Source organism: Magnolia sinica, unplaced genomic scaffold (assembly GCF_029962835.1).
Source record: "Magnolia sinica isolate HGM2019 unplaced genomic scaffold, MsV1 ctg118, whole genome shotgun sequence".
Lineage (NCBI taxonomy): Eukaryota > Viridiplantae > Streptophyta > Magnoliopsida > Magnoliales > Magnoliaceae > Magnolia > Magnolia sinica.
The window spans coordinates 225,305-235,697 of NW_026682762.1; the positions used below are offsets into that span (position 1 = coordinate 225,305).

General features: G+C 39.5%; 1 non-coding gene across 1 annotated transcript; it reads left to right on the forward strand.

Annotated features, from left to right (window-relative positions):
- Positions 1-1,855: 1,855 nt before the first annotated feature.
- On the forward strand, positions 1,856-1,961 carry LOC131236014 (small nucleolar RNA R71). The gene has a single exon (XR_009166489.1). It is a non-coding gene; the product is annotated as a small nucleolar RNA R71 (small nucleolar RNA).
- Positions 1,962-10,393: the final 8,432 nt, after the last annotated feature.

Sequence of the window (10,393 nt, forward strand, 5' to 3'; positions counted from 1 at the left end):
GGCAAATGTTTTAAGTCAAGTTTTGGTGCTTTGAGGCTAGACAGTAGAGGCAATACATCAGCTTGGGGCAATTTCTCAAATTATGGCCTCCACCGATTAACTTCAAGTACCGGCGCAGCATCAAGCATGACATCTATCTCCCTAATCATGTCATCATACAAATTAGGGGAGTGGGCCAAGTATGTCTCTAGAGGGTCAAAGTATAGAGTCAGGAGTGCTCTATCTTTCATGAAAGAAGAGACCATATTAATGTCATGGGTATCATTATCATCCTCTGCCTGTTTGCTCATATTGAAAAAGATATTGAGATCCAATGTCATATTTTCAAAAGATAGATTCATGATTCCATTCCTACAATTAATGATTGCATTTAATGTAGCAAGGAATGGATGGCCAAGAATGACGGGAATTTGAGTGCTCATATCCACGATGGGTTGAGTATCTAAGATAATAAAATCTAGCGGATAGTAGATTTATCAACCTAGACCAACACATCCCCAATCATCCCTCTCAGTACATGAACTGAGCATCGACAAATTGTATTGTGGTCCGAGTGGGTTTTAATTCACCTAGACCCAATTGTTCATATACTAAGAAGGGAATCAAATTAACGCTCGCTCCCAAGTTAAGAAGTACATGCTCAATCTGGTGATTCCCAATTATACAGGTGATAGTTAGGCTACCAGGATCTTTATATTTTTGTGGGACATTTTGCTTGAGGATGGCACTCACCTTTTTTGTTAGAAAATTTTTCTTTTGAATGTTATGTCGTCTCTTGGTTGTACATAAATCTTTTAGAAATTTGGCATATGAAGGGATTTGTTTAACGGCATCCAGCAGAGGAATGTTGACTTTCACTTGTTTTAACACCTCTAAAATATCCTGTGAGTTAACTAGAGGTTTTGGTGCAATCAACCGTTGAGAGAATGGCGCAATTGGCTTACTTTGAGGTTTCAGTTCTACCCATATAGAGTAATGTTAGGTCTATCATTCTTATTTTCTTTCAGGTCCTTAGGTTTTTCAGCCCTCACCGGAATAAATTTGTCAATTGTCTTCCCACTCCTAAGAGTGGTGATAGACTTATCTTGCTCCATCTGATTTGAAGAGCTTGGGTCACTAATTTCATATTGCGGTTTTGGATTGGGGAGGGGTTGGGCCGGAAGGATCCCTTTCTCCCCAATTGAATTTTTGGTCTCAAGCCCGTGTATGACCATTGTAAGGTCTTGAAAGGCTTGTAGCATACCCTAATTAAAAAGCTCTTGATTTTTAATATATTTTAAGACCAGATCCTCTTGAGGTTTCCTTGGATTCAGAAATTAGTTAAGGATCCCTTGAGTAATAGTTTGTCCATTCCTCTAACTGAAATTTGGACAGTTCCTCCAACTTGAGTTATATGTATTTGAGGTGGGTCCACTGAAAGGTCTTTGGTAATTGTTTACGGCATTTGATTGTTCATTCAATATCTTTTAAAAAACAGGATTTGTTAGGCAATTCTCAGTTGTATGTATGTTACAAGAACAAATACCACAAACAACTTTTGCAGCCTTTTCGAGTTCTACCTTCTTATGTTCCATGGCCTCGACTTTTCTTGTGAGTTTGGCTATTATTGCATTTACATCATCTTCCTCTTTTAAAACATAAATTCCTCCCATTTCCTTTGATTGAGTCGGCTTAGAAGTGGTGATTTTTAAGGAGGTATCCCATGATTGCGTGTTTTTAGCAAGTTTATCAAAATAATCTCATGCATCATCGGCTTCCTTATTCATGAATTCTCCATTACACATCATCTCCACAAATTGGCGCATGGGTGAAGTCAATCCTTCATAACAAAAGCTTGTTATATGCCATGATTTGTAGCTATGTTGTGGACATGAATTTATAAGATCCTTAAATCGCTCCCAACATTGGAAGAATGTCTCATCCTCTTTTTGCTCAAAATTCATGATTGCTTTCCTTAAGATATTTGTTTTATGATATGGGAAAACTTTTTAAGGAACTCCCTTGTCATCTCAGCCCATGTGCCAATGGACCGTGGTCTTACGGAATGTAACCATGACTTAGCCTTTTCTTTCGAAGCGAAAGGAAATAATTTCAGTCTAACTGTGTCCTCAAACATGTTTGGGAAGTGTAATGTAGATATTATCTCATCAAACTCTTTCATATGCAAGTATGGACTTTCAAATTCTAGACTATGAAACTTAGGGAGGAGTTGAATTACTCCTGGTTTAATATCTATAGTTCCTGCATTCAATGAAAATATCATGCAAAAGGTGTATTCACCCCCACTAGTTGTAAATAATCTCGTAGAGTACGAGGCGGGGGTGCATTATGCACCTCATTTTCATCTTAAACTTCCTCAACTAGAAGTTGAGGTTGATTTGCAGCCATCACTTTTATTGACTCAAAGGGTCTCAAGTGGTGTCTAATCCTATGATGGATAGAAAACCCTTCGACTAATCCTCCTTCACTTAAGAGACGAAGAGTGTTGTCATGAACCTACTTAGGCATGAAACACACTCAGCCCTCAAGTAACTAAACAACTAAATTTAAAAAGAAAACTAGAGCAAATAAGAAATAATCTAGACAAAAAAGAGAGAATTGTAAAGAGGTTACTAGATTGGAGTTGCTTTGTTAAGATCTTATAAAATAGAAAATAATGTTAGTTTCTAAAAACAATTTCAGAAAAAATCCTAACCTAAAAACAAAGTAAAAAAAAAAAAAAAAAAAAACCTAATCTTAACCTAATTCTAATACCAATTAATTCTAGAAAAATGTAGCCATAGTCCCCGGCAACAGCACCAAAAACTTGTTCACAACCCTAAGTGTAGGGTCGCGATATAGTAATAATTTCGGTAAAACTGAGGTCGAATCCATAGGAACTAATATTATATGTATTCTGAAAATAAATAGAACTAGAATAGAAGAAGATCTAAATGTAAATCTAGAATAAAAAAGAGTAATTGTGATTGAGATTTCAATAATTAAAAGGGAATTAGGGTGTCACAGATCCACTTGTAGCTATCAAGATATTAAAAGGGAATAGGTCTATGGCTACGGATTTAATCCGTAGCCTTTGCCCCTTTTTTTGGTAGAATTGATTTAAAGAACACAATTAGAATTGGAGTCATATCCTATCCAATTGGAAGATAAAGAAATTTAAATCAAATCTGAACTTTTCATTGACATAATTCTCAATGGAGGAGAATTGTGATAATCGGAAGGGATTCCATCACCCTACCATGCCCATGAAATGATAGTGAACAACAGGATTTACCAAACTCACAACTTCAAAATAGGAAAATAAGATATCCAAAGCTATTGCAACATCTATTATAATTTGAGTCACAACAAATCATAGAAAATTGAAAATATTTTTTTAATATCAAACCATAAATCAATGAGGTTCAATAAGAACAAGAAGCAAAGCAAAATAAACATCCTAACACATTACAAGCTTTACCTCTTAACCCTAGCTAAGAGCTTAGCTATTCATAGTTAACTAAAAAACATAAGAAAAATAGGAAAATCTACTAGAATCTATGAAGAAATCGAAGTAAAAGAATGTCGTCGGCGCTCTGCCTAGGCCTCTTTTCCCTTTCCAAACCCTAGAAGATGCCTTGGAGCATCCTAGGGAGTCTTATTTATAGTTATGAAACTCTAACTTTCTCACCAAGTTGGAAAAATCTAGAAATCGCCTCAAATTTACGCACTCCGCATAAAATCTGCGTACTCCTTCGATGTCATCGAAAAACCTTTAATTGAATCTTCGATTGCATCTTTGATGCCATCAAAGTGCCTTCGATGCCATCAAAACTTGTCCAGAACTATCCAGCGAGTTTAACTTGAAAAATCCTAAAATTCTCAATTGAATTGAACTAGCTTCGAATGCACCTTCGAAGGAATCGAAGTCTATTCTGGCACTTTTTCAGAACTATGTTTTTCTGGTCCCGAAGTTTTAGAATATCTTTTTTTAGGACAATTTTCTGGATTCCTTTTCTTCACTTCAAATCTTTGATTCTCTTCATTCCTCACTTGGTTTCGTTAGATCTTTGGCATGTGAATTCTTCATTAATGATTTCCAAATCTCCAATTCTTCATTATCTTCTTTTGAGCTCTAAATCCATCCTTTTAAGCGCATATTTACCATAAGCTCCCAAATTACCTCGCATGATAAAAACGTATATAATTAAATCAAATTATCAATTAAATGTCTAGAAAACTATTGTAATTGAAGGGTTAAATATGCAATATTTGAGTCTCAACAATATGCACATAATGTGCGGCCCACAGAAATTAGTGAAGCCACCATACATCGATGTGACACAGGTGCAATTATGTGTGACAAAGGTGCCACGCCATGCTGATTGCCCAATGTGACACAGGTGCAATTATGTGTTACCATAGGTGCAATTATGTGTTACCAGTAGGGTTGCTAACGGGCCGTGCCTAAGTAGCTTTCAACCTAAATTTGACTGTTTTGGGCCAAGTCGTCGGGCTGACCTTATTCAAAACTCTAATTTTTCATGCTCGAGATGAGCCCATCGACACCCCTAGCTACTGGCTCAATTGTGTGCGGAAGTGGTCAGAGTAAGTCCACCAACTTTCAGAGGTCAAGTACGTACTCAGCTCATTGTAGCACACACCAAATGGAATTTCATATCTCGCATGCCCTTCAGGGCTGAAGTTTTACAAGTGGGTTAACACCACCTTTTGGAAACACTAACGAGGTAGTTCTAGTGAATGGAACCCTATCATCGGATCTCAAGTTCTTTATTGCACTCCCTAAAGGGGGTTCTTTGCACCTTTCCCTCATTGTACGCTATCGGTCATTGAGGAATATTAGGTGTCAGAGGGTGGTCTCCCTTTCTAGCATAAAAGCGATCAGAATTCAAACACGCCGCATTTTATTGGGAAGGATCGAACCATGGGAACAAATCTACAAGGATATGACCTTCTTTGGCCAGATCTTCCAACCTTTTCACAAATACAGTTCACTATACGCTACTCCGGTGGATTCCTAGACCTTGACGAATGGCCAGCCACCTTTTCCGTTGGAAGAGCAAAAGGCCCAATGTATGGCATGATGAACCAATGTGAATGAGTGTAAGCTTCGTTGCCCAAACGCCTTCGCCCTGTTAGCTTTGGCGCTCATCACTCTTTTTGGCTGGTGTGACTCTACCCCCTTTGGGGGTGGTGTTTTGACATAGTAAAGTTCTCTGCCCCACTATGCTATATATATTTCATATCCACACCGTCCATCTATTTTGTAAAACCATTTTAGTGCATGAGCTAAAAGAAAAAAAATTTTGAGGCAGATCTAACGCTCAAGTCGACCACACCACAAAGAAGTAGAAATTGAACGCTTAAGTGTGCTGTATGACAAGAAAAAGGAAGCGATGCCTGATGTGCCACATCGGGGCCACATCCTGTGGACCAAACTATGATGTATGTGTTATATCCACACCATCCATCCATTTTGCAAGATCATTTTAGAGAATTAACCAAAAAATGAGGCAGATCAAAACCTCACGTGGACCACATCACAGTAAGCAGTGGAAATAGCTACTGCTATAGTTGAAACATTCCTAGGGCCAGTATGATGGTTTTTGTTTTTGTTTTTGTTTTTATGCCATCCAACCTGTTTATAAGGTCACGTAGGCGTGGATGAAGGGAAAATATAAATACGGGATTGATCTAAAACTTCTACGGTCCCCAAGAAGTGGTATCCGTTAAATCACCACTTTCCTGTGGTGTGCTCCACCTATGACTTGATGTGCCTCATATTTTTTTTTTTTGCTATGGCCTCAAGTGATCTTGAAAACTAGATGGACAATATGGATATAATGGATGCATATATCATGTAGGGCTCACAAAACTTTGCCACGTCAACCCACTGATGTTGTGTGGCACACCAGGCAATCTGCTTCCTAAAGTAAAAGTGGGTTGGGAAATTCCTACAGTTGAAACCTTCCTAGCATACCTTGGATTTGGTGGTAAATGAGTGTATTTCAATTTCATTATTATTATTATTTATTTTTATTTTATTTTTTTTACATTTTGTAGCCTTGGATTTGTAGATTTTATATTCAGTGGTAAATGAGAATATTTAAAAGTCAAATAATTGCTTTTTATGTTTTGCAACCTTAGGTTTAAATGAAATCGGAGATATTTCAAATCTATCTTTATTGTGTGTTTGAAATATCAATAAAATGTTGTGAGTCTGATGTAGTTTAAAAGAAATGCCTTTTTTTTCCCTCTTCCTTAACAATAAAAGAGTTGCACATGTAATAAATATGATTTTAAGTTCTTAATCCAATTATTGACTGCAACGTTAAAATCACATTAATAGGATGATTTGAACCATCCAAACATTAGATATCTAAATGTATAGTTTAAAAAATTAAGAATTTGCTTGTTTGTGATCCTTGCATTTGTGCACACCTAAGGCTATGAATTTCCTCTTTTTGGTCAAAGTATATATTTTAATGGGCTTATTCCAATCATTCTATCAAATATCACACACACACACACACACACACACACACACACACACACACACATATATATATATATATATATATATATATATATATTAAATTTGAAATTTGATTTAGTTAATTAAATCCAGGTCCAATGAATATACCGAAGAATTCCAATGCCCTCCAAATACAAGTGTTCCACTGGAAAGTTTGGATTCCAATTCATTTCAGCCAAACACAAATGACGATTCCAAACAGCTTAATTTCAATGTAATTGCAATTTAGATTCCAATCGCAAATGGGGGTTAAGTCTACTATGATGTTTATAAGTCATCTAAATTGTTCTTAAAGTCATTTTTATTGAGCTAACTCACAAAAATATTAACCTAATCCAAAATTACTATGGCCCCAAACGTTCCGATGGAAACATTGGATGGCATAGACTTATTTTCTTACAAACATCACGCTGGCCCAACCTAACTTCTGACTGCAGTAATTTCCGGGAGCGGATTGGATACTACCCACCAGGACCTCGATAAAGATGGATGGTCATGTCAGAGTATCTGTGGGGCCCACCGTAATGTACGTGTGTTATCCGCTCGGTCTATCGATTTTGAAAGATCATTTTAGAATACGATCCCAGAAAGGAGGGAGATTAAAGGGTCAAGTGGACCATATCACAGGAAGCAGTGGGGATTGAAAGCTTACCGTTAAAGAGTTATGTTTTCCCTTCCTGCATCTTGCATGTCTTTGTGAACTTATCAACAGGTTTCATGTCAAAATAAACATCACTTCGGGCCTAGAAAGTTTTCAATGGTAGGAATTAAACCTCTATTGCTTCATGTGGTGTGGTCGACTTAGGCGTTCATTATGCCTGGTTTTTAGGCTCGTGCCAAAAAATGATCTGTCAAAATGGATGGATGGCGTGGATAAAACATATTCATGACGTTGGACCCACAGATGCCCTGAGAGGATCGTCCGTCTCTAGCTACGTACTGTTGGGGGTAGTAGCCCAGCACACCCATCCATTCTTTTAGAAACGAGAGAGCAGTTGACTAATTCTCATTCTGCATCTGTGAATTTTGTGTAAGCTATTGAGGTTTCGAAGAAGAGAGAGAGAGAGAGAGAGAGAGAGAGAGAGAGAGGCTAAAACGATGGCTGTTGATGCTGCTGTTTCCTTAGTCTTACGAAAACCTGGCATTTTCCTGGTTCAAGAGGCAGTTTTCCTCCACGGAGCGCGTGATCAAGTTCAGTGGGTCGAAAGAGAATTGAAGCAGATGCGGTGCTTCTTGAAGGACGCGGCTGCAAAACAAGGTGGTGACAAGAGAGTGAAGAATTGGGTGTAGGGTCCAATTATTGATTAACAGATGTCTTAAATCTGAAAAGTTGACTAGCCTGGAGAAAGTTCAGTTCAAAGTCCAGCAACAATGTATTTTTGAATTTTCGATATCTTCAACTAGTCGAAGGACAACTTCGACTAGTTGAAGGTGCCCTTTGACTAGCCCAAGCCCTGCTTCGACTAGTCGAAGGTTACGCAGATTGCGCGCGGACTGCGTAAATTTGAGGTGACTTCCGAACTATTTCAAGTCGGTGCGAAAGTGGGGTTTCCTAAACTATAAATAGGAGTTTGTAGGCCATTCTAAAATATTTTAAGGCTTTCTAAAGTATTCTAAAGTGTAAGGCCTGTATCTTGGTACCGTACCATTCCACAAATTTTCACGATCCTCCCCGTCAAATTTTGTCAACCTGCGACCTGTAAACAACGATTATGTGCGACCTTAAGTCAAATCTCGAAGACCTGAGTCGACTCAACTTGAAACCTATACCCCCGCGACTGCACCGTTGCCACGGTTCCAACGCTGCATCTTGTATACTAATGCGATACCCAGGTTAGGAGTTGTGGGCCCACGTGTATCTCGAGGAAACACCATGTGTTGCGAATTCTGAGAGATTCCAAAGAATCTCTACTCATGCCTTTCCCATCAATCAATCAAGTACAACCCATCACTCGCCCATGCCTCTCTTCCCACCAAGACAAGCAACCCATCCTTCTCTTACCAACAAGACATAACAACACATACCTCTCTCATCCAAAAGTCAACTCTCATGTCACTCCTCTTACACAACCCATGCTTTCTATCCCATCTCTTCTTACACACTACTCCTCTCTCATTTCACTCCATCCTATCTTATTTCTCTGCTCAAATCCCTAACAACCAAGAGAGGAAAAATCTTAAGGAGAGAAAAGAAGCTAAGTATTAGGCCCATTTTCCTACCCCAAATCTTACCATCCAACCATTCAAACTTCATCATCCACCATTAAAGTGGAAGCCTAGGAGCTAAGGAGTCCAAGAATCTAAGAAGAAGGACCATAGGTGGGTGTTTATAGGATTGGATTGTAATTTTGATGATGGGCTAAGTGGGGCCTACCGATTGATGGTATGGATCCTATTTGGGACCCAAGGTGTGGCCAATGGCCCACCATGATTCACATATGTAATCCATGATAGGGCCATTCTCCATGGACCCCACCATGCCATTTATTCGATAATCAACATGTAGTGGTCATCTAAACCCTTGATCTTGTGGTGGGGATGGTATCCCCACCTTGATTGCATAATTGTAGGCCCACATGTGGTGGGACCCATTTGATGTATGTGTTATAATGCTTAGAGGGGAGCTCATAGTGGCGGACCTCCTCTCTCTTTCTTTCTCTCTCTCTCACTCTCTCTCTCTCTCTTTATTGTGGACTACCTTAATGTATGATATACCCACTGTCCACCCAAGTGGGACGCCCCCACTGTCCAAAATGGGGCCCACATTGCAGCCACTGTCCGTCCAGCGAGCTGGACCCACCTTGCTGCCGCTGACCAGCAGTCCACCCTACTGCCCATTTTCAAGTGGGCCTGGACGAAGGGAAAACATAAATATCAATTTGATTTGGGTGGGGTGGCCCACAACAAATGAACGGTCGGATGGAATACACCACCCACCATCTGGACGGTGTATATACAGCACCTCACGTGCTGACTGTAATACAGCAGCAGATTTATAGCTGCTGAAGGTACGTTGGTCAGCTAGCCAACAACAAAGGTGGTCCCACATGGGGCCCACAGAAATATTATTTAAATATTATATATATACTATACAATATAATATTATATTTTTATACATATACATATGAGGAGGGAGGTTAGATCTACCGTCCAGACCTCTAGACGTCTGGATGGTGTGGATCTTAGCCCATCCAACACCATCGTCCACATGTCTGGACGGTGTTGATCACCATAAAAATCAGGGCGGGTCCATAAGTGTGGCCCACACCTGCTTCGGATCAAGCTCATACTTGTATTTTCCTTTAATCAGGTCTGTCCAAACGGACTGCCATTTGGGCCCACTCGTCATGGATAAAATACATCATGGTGGGTCCACGATCGGTGTGGATCTCGTGGGCCACACCCATCACAAGAGAGAGAGAGAGAAGACTAATGAGAAGGGGAGGGACCCCGCCACTATGGGCCCTCCCTATACAATACGTACATCAAGATGGGTCCCACCATATGTGGGCGTTCAAATCATCAAAATCAACAAATAAAATCACCCACCTCAAGATCTCTTCTTCCTTCTTCCACTAATGTGTCCTATAACTCCAAAGAATGTGATCCAACGGTTGAGATGAGCCTTGGAGGGTGGAGATGGGAGGAAGGAAGGTGGGCCACACTAGCTTCTTCATGGAAGCCATAGACGTTGGGTGCTTCTCTTAGGGTTAGAGAGATAAAAATAAGAGAGAGAAAAATCATGGATGAAAAGGGATGGATGAAATGGTTGTTGTAAGGGAGGGGATGGGATGACATGGTTTGGTTTGAATTTTGTGTAAAGGAGGAATGGGTAGGGAGAGAGAGAGTTGACTTGTG